This window comes from Gallus gallus, chromosome 1, assembly GCF_016699485.2.
Source record: "Gallus gallus isolate bGalGal1 chromosome 1, bGalGal1.mat.broiler.GRCg7b, whole genome shotgun sequence".
Classification (NCBI taxonomy): domain Eukaryota; kingdom Metazoa; phylum Chordata; class Aves; order Galliformes; family Phasianidae; genus Gallus; species Gallus gallus.
The window spans coordinates 96,207,195-96,214,381 of NC_052532.1; the positions used below are offsets into that span (position 1 = coordinate 96,207,195).

The window sequence follows — 7,187 nt, forward strand, 5'->3', positions numbered from 1 at the left end:
GAAAAAATGGAAGCTCCCTATGCAAATACTCCAGAAAGCAAACAAAGAATACTGCTTTTTAGGTTTTCTTTGAACAGTGCTCATTGGAACAAAAATTATAAACTATATGCTGCTATTCAATAAGCTATGAGCTTACTGCCTTAATTTAACTGTGCCATAAAAAAGTGAATCTGTGTGGAGAGTGATTTCTCTCACTTATGAAACAAATGAGGCAATGCATAGCCAAGTAAACCTGGATATATTTAAACTAGAGCCACAGAAGTTAGTCACATATATGAATTATTCCATAGTGAGCTCTATGCTGTTACAGCTGGTTGACTACTAAAGCCCAAGCCAGATAAAGATTGGCTGGGTTATCTCTGCGCTACATAGCACTGGGTACAATGTAGACATGATTTAACTCTAGCATATCTGTTATGTTGCATTTATCTTTGTTGCCTGATAGTCTCATTATACGATCTTTTTTTTCTCTTCTTCTATTTGTCTCATTTTTCCTTTGCTTTCTCCTTCAGTAGTGTGTATCAGTGGTATTAGGAGTTGTTTCAATTAACTAATTCCTACTTTTGTAATCTGCTGGCCCGATCAGAAAACTGCTTCTTACAAAAGTGAGAATTCTTTTGTCCTTAGATCTTCCAGGTGCACCTGGATGAAGTACTCCACTGCCTGCATGTCCTTTCCACTGCAACAAGTTCTTGATGTCATTGCTTATCACTGCTTATCCATATCTCCTTGAACAAAAAAAATAACAAATGTATAGCTTGTCTTCATAATATTGCTAAGAACGAGAATATGGAGGCCATAGTTATAAACAGTCCTCTGAACCCAAATCCTTGTTGTCATAAGCATTTTTGGCTATGAAAATTATCCTTTGTGAAGTGAGAAATTAAGTAAAAAAAATGTTGATTTGTTTTTTCTTACCAAAGTGTTCTTCTAGTTTCAAGAGCTGTGTTGTGTTTTTAAGGAAATTAAGATAGTTTTGTTTACGAACTGTTACCACTAACAGCCTTTATCAGCTCTATAAAATTTTGAACAACACATTTGAAGCTGAATAACATGGAAAAGCCTTATTAACTTTGTCTTATTTTTTGGAAATTTTCAAATTCCACACTAGTAAAATTTGAATCATTGATGGAAAAAGTGTTTCTTGTAGCCCTCATAAGAAAAAAAAAAAATGTAGTATTACTTTTTTTCACATACTGAAAAATATGTTGCAACTGCCACGTTAAAGAAGTGTGCATTGAAATGAAAGTCCTTCTCCCTTTCCTTAATCTTTCAAAAGTTTTGTTTCTCTGAAGCTACTGGTATTCCCAGGAAAGGTATGTGGGGCAAAATGTCTGCTGAAATTACTGATGTCACTGATCCCCTTATTGACGGGCAGCCACAATGTGTAGTTAATAGGAAAATACTATGTATTAAGTGCCTGGATATGTTCCATATCATGGTATAAATTCTTGATTTCATACTGGGAGCAGAGGGGAAGACACTGCTCCTGTGTCTTGCTGTATGCATCCAGCTCTCAGTGCATTACCCTAACCCTTTGAAGATTATAGATAGCCTGCAATATATACTGCTGCACAAGGGAAGGATATGATCCTTTTATTTTTCTTATCTGGGAAACCTTTCCTGATGGTAGGTCAAGGGTGTCCCAGGAGTAATACAATCTCTTCTGGAAATTTCAAAGAACTCGATTATCTGCAATTGACTGAGGACATCTGTGCTGGCATACTGTCTCCCTACCTAATTGATTATCCTTGATTCACACAGCTACATTCAAAACCAGGGCCCCAGCTGTACAGATGTCATGGCTAACATCCCCTTGCATTTCATCAAAAAGTTCTACAAGTGGTTTGTTTTCCATCAGAGTGGTGAACATTTGCATATACTGATTGTATTTCATTAACTTTTTTTTTTCTTCTGTAGTTGCAAAAAGCCTTATACAACATCACCCAGTAGCTCATAGGCAACTAACTGGTTACTAATATACCTGTGGAAAAGCTAAAGCCATCTTCACTATTGGTTCTTGGGTAGCAATAGTAATATACCAGTTCAGAATGAGTGGAGACCTCTAAGGGCTTTGTCTGGAAAGCTCTCTTGGCTCTTCTCCCAGGAAGCTTGTTTCTTCATTTCTCTAAAAAAAACTGGAACATACAGTAAAACCCAATAGTACGTGATCATATCTGTGTTTTTCAGTGGGGTGGATGGTCACTTTGACTTTCTCTGCCAGAAGGATAGTTCTCCTTTCTGGCCTTTGCAGTTTCTCACGTGCCCTGATTTTATATAAATATAAATTATTGAAGAAAATACTGATAGCCAGTAGTCAGTCTAGTTGCTCTTTGTTGCTGACAGGTGTTTATCATCACTCTTTCCTGCAAAAGAAATGTCATCAGTCTTTAATATAACATATGGGATACTTCTCAGCATATTTTCTGCTGCAGTATACCAAGCAAATAACAAATAATGTGAGTGGGTATTACAGTATAGTTTCTACAGTTTGCAAGTACATAAGTATGAAGTCTGTCATTTTCTATCTTATGTTTCAATAGCTTACACTTCTGTGGAGAGCAAAAAGCACTTAATCAGTTATAAGTTTATGATTCCTGCAGTTACGGATTGTGTAACTTTGCAGAAATGGTCTGTTAAAAGCAAATGGAAAACACAAAATGAAAAAAATGATACTATTCTTCTACTTATCTAACTTACCTTTAATGTTGATGGCTGAAAAAAAGAATCTTCTTTTGAACTGACTAAATACCAGTTCTTGGTGCCAATCTTGGCTGTAATACTTTCAGTGTATTTTCCATAAAAGTGATTGGGTGGATATCCACAGCACAGTAGTTCTTCTTAAACCTCACTACAGGTTACGTTGAGTTTTATTAGTGATCTTAACTTAGTGTGTTCTGAATATCAGAACTAGGACACAAAGCTTACCACTCAGGTGAGGTCTCTCGTTAAAGTGGAGGATTGTGGATTACTTCTGATTTTACAAATAGGTCACTCCATTGCAGGTATGTTCATTCAGCTGACCACAGCTGCTTACTTCTCCATACCTATTTCTACCTGTAGGTTAAATACATCATTACCTGATAAAATCCATCCTGCTGTCTTCATTTTGGTGTGGGTAAGAGCTAAAGGGAGAAAAGAAGTTTCGGTTTCTATGTTTCCCTCAGTGTAAAATGTGCTGAGGAGAATCACGGAATGGTTAAGGATAAAAGGAACTGGAGGAGATCAGGGTTGAAGGCTGTCTGATCCAACCCACCTGAGCAGGAACATGCAGAGCAGGTTGCTCAGGTCCATGTCCAGGTGGCTTTTGAAAATCTGCAAGGAGGAGACTCTAAAACCCTCTGGGCAACCTGTGTCAGTTGTCTGTCACCCGCACAGCAAAGAAGTGCTGCATGATGTTTAGATGGAACTTCCTGTGCTCCAGTTTGTGCCCATTGCTTTCTGTTCTGGCAGTGGACACCAGTGAAAATAAGATGGCTCCAACTTCTGCACTCTTCTTTCAAGTATTTATATACATTGATAAAAACATCCCTAGAACTTCTTCTTCTCCAAGTTGAAGAAGGGATCTGCCCACTTTGGCTATTTGATAGGTAATAATGTTAGGCTGATCTGATAGAAAATTAGCGTATAAGCATTTCCACAACAGTGAGAGGAAACAGAAACCTTTAGCAACTAATTAAACATTTAAATGTAATGGAAAACCTGTTCTACACCTTCCCCCTCCCCCCCCCCCCCCAGGATTTTGAGAAGTTTAAATTGCAGCTTGGCAGAAATGGTCTTGGATTTTCTACTATCATCTGAAGTCACTCCATCTTGCAGCACATTTTCTAGACTATTTCCTAGGCTGAGTTATACACAGTTAATTGTTTATTTTCACCTATTTTAGGCCTTCTCTTTGATTAAGAAATTGGATGTTTTTAGCAATTATATATGACATTGGTATGTGCTGATATAACAGAGCTCTGAGGAACAAGAATGGAAGCTGTCTTCAAAAAGATGGCCACCCGGGAACTTGTGACCTTCTTCAGTCACATCATAAGAGAATGGAAAGGAAACTCTCAGTTGTATAACAGAAAATAAGAAGTTAAAGCATGTTCTATTAATTGCAGTAAACACCATCTTTACCATTTTTTCTTTTAATCACTTCTGCTGCAAAATGCCATCAAATCATTTGTTTGCGTCACTAAATTACTATTATTTTTTGCTTGAAAAACAATTCTGTGTATAGAGAATTAGCCAGAAGAAGCATTTCAGATTACAATAACTTCTGTCCAGCTTTGAATTTTTGAAACTAATCCTCTTCTATTTGAAGACTCTATCTGTTGCCTGTACTGCTGCGCAAATAGCAGCTTAACAGTTTAATAGCAGTTAATATTCTTACTCCAAAATCAGGCTGGTATTATCTCTCAGGTATCCTCGTGATTTGTTTTTGAAAAAGCAAGTGGATACAGCAGATAATTTTATCTCCTTTTGAGTTCTTATTGCACTGAAGCATTTACAGGATTGGCTGAGGACTGAGTAGTTCTCTGTTAGCAGTGAGTTTTTCTCCATTTAAACTCTCCATGCCTGAAGTTCAAGTCAGTGCAAGGAGAATAAAAATACTTCCTTTCTCACAGATGTGTTATAAGTACATTGGAAAAGTGATATGTTGCTTAGATACTGTGGCGAGGGGAGCCGTGAAGGAGAAAAGAGCTCTCACACTGCAAAGTAGCAGTAGACGTAGCTTACCAGATCTGCAGACTCAGTGCAGTCCAGGATGGAGTGGGCTGCTACGGAGTTCTCCTAAATACGAATTATCTCCCAAGAAGAGAGAATAAGCTGCACTCACACATGCAAAATACACTGCATATTTGAGTGAAAAAAAAAAAAAAGTGAAGATGAAAAAGATAAATTCATTTGATCGAGAAATCTATATTACTGAAAACAGACACAGGCGTGTAGGTTATTTAATTAATTTAATTTAGCTGTCTAGTGCAGAGGTTACGAGACAGTGATCATTATTCAGCTTTCCAAAGGAATTCAGCTAAGTATGAGAAACAAATGGTATATGGTAGGCTTCCCCATTTATTTAAGTAACAGAAGATTCACCAGTAAAATTGCATAACTAGCTGGCCTGTTTACTTTTTGTCGGCATCAGTATCACACCAAAAGGGAACAAACACAACAGTCATATTACCTACTGGAAGTATGAATTGTTACCTACCTAGGCTGCCTGTTCTGAGAAGCTGAAAAATAAGTTAACCAAGTACCTGTCAGTTTTGATCTATTGTTAAGCAGATTCCCTTCATGATTCCCTTAATAGAGTTGATCAGTTAAACCTGAAGCACTGTGAAAGTGTTGGCCTTAAACTACAATATGGAAGGAAGACATCTTATTTGCTGTCAAAATAGTGACTCTACATTTTAGAGACAGATGCCTTCCTTCACTTCCTGGGCAGAAGAAATGAAGAGGTATCAGAAGGGAGAGATGTTTCGTAAGGGTGAAGTGTGCTCATTTATGTTACCATACTCATTCATACTGTGAAGAAGATTTTCATCAAGTGACAGCGTTGGAGGATATTTCTGTTGGAGAATATTTCTGTTGATATCAAGTAGAGTTATCAAATATTGGCATTTTCTTTGAAATTACCAAATATAGTGCTGACATTTACATAAACATGTAAACATGCTCAACCAGATTTCCTTTACATAGAGTACTGGTTTTTAACTAAATTGGTAGTCTGGTTAAAAAGAAATATTTTAAGAAATGTAAGAAATTAATATTCACATAGAAGATTTAAAGCCATTTGTTCAGGGATATGTGTTGAAAATGAATTTCAAAGTAAACAATTAATGATTGCAAAGTGATAATTTCCTGAGCTTTTTCAAAAGTGCTGGTCAGTGGAAAAGCCACTTCCACAATTCTGAACAAAGGATTATTCCAGGGTGTACTGTAAATTGCATTAAGATATCAGATAGGGTTCACTCGAGCAGTAAAGGTTGCTGCATACTTGGCTATAATCAGTAGAAATGAAGCAGTAGCTAAGATTATGTTTGAATTTAGCTACTCTCTGGCAGGAAAAAATCCTGTTAGTCATGCATTGCTTTAGAATATTCAAGTGCAGCCTGTGTTGGTTTGGTAGAGAAATAATCCTGGTTTAAATGTTAAGCTTTTGAGGGCCTGCTTAATTTAAAGTAGATAAACCTTGGGATCGTGTAAAGTATTTACCATAAGGAATATGCTCTACAGTTGAGATAGTACTTGGTAGCTTAAAGAGCCAGAGTAATCTGAAGCTCTGAATGCCATAGAAATGTTGAAGCTCGTTAACACTTTTACGTATTCCATTTCTATGTATGTAAAAACTAAGATGCCCAGCAGCATGTGTAGATGACTTCTGATGGTCTTCAAGGAGGGACACTGTAAAACCTCTCTGGACAGCCTCTGTGAGAACACAGTCACTCACACAGTAAAGAAGGTGTTTCTGAATGTTCGAGTGGAACCTCCTGTGTTTCTGTTTGTGACCTTTGCCTCTCGTCCTGTGACTGGGCACCACTGAAAGAGCCTGGCCTCATCCTCATTGCACCCCCACTTCTCCAGGCTAACAAGGGCTAGCTCTCTCAGCCTCACTTCATAGGCGGGGTGCTTTCATCACTTCATCATTTTTTTGGTCCTTCACTGAACTCTATTCAGTTTGTCCATTTCTCTCTTGTACTGGAGAGCCTAGAACTGGACCTAGCACATACTTCATTTGTAAAGGGGGAATAAAATAGAGATAAGGTAAAAATTCAACTTTGCAAAAGTTCCTTATTCTGATTAAAAGTAAGTTTAGAAATGCTTCAAACAGTGTTTTCATATTTTTGAAATCAAATTTAGTTGCTTTTGCTTCTGTAAGAACTTCCCAGTTGAATTCAGTTCTGTTTAATTAAAATCATATAAAAATTTTAAATCTGTAATATAAAACAAACCTACTTGGGTTTTTTTTTTGTTTGTTTGTTTTTTCATTGTCTCACATGAAAAAGTCCATTCCATCTGCTATTTTTCTTTTGTCACCACCAGTAGGGTAGGAAAAAAAAAACATTTGCACTGTTCAACTTAGAAGGACATTATGCTAAGGACCATAAAATTAGAGAGAAAAATTTAAAGGACATTCATAAAGTTGACTGTTTCCAAAGGGCTATCAAAAGGGCTAAATTCTGTAACCAATACAG

At 37.0% G+C, this 7,187-nt stretch overlaps 1 protein-coding gene and 1 long non-coding RNA gene across 4 annotated transcripts in view; one reads left to right on the top strand and one right to left on the bottom strand.

The window, feature by feature from the left end:
• The window catches only part of ROBO1 (roundabout guidance receptor 1), a 707,723-nt gene that overhangs the window by 155,197 nt on the left and 545,339 nt on the right, over positions 1 to 7,187 (top strand). The window lies entirely within an intron of this gene.
• LOC121107710 overlaps positions 1 to 7,187 on the bottom strand; it is a 50,228-nt gene that overhangs the window by 16,185 nt on the left and 26,856 nt on the right. The window lies entirely within an intron of this gene.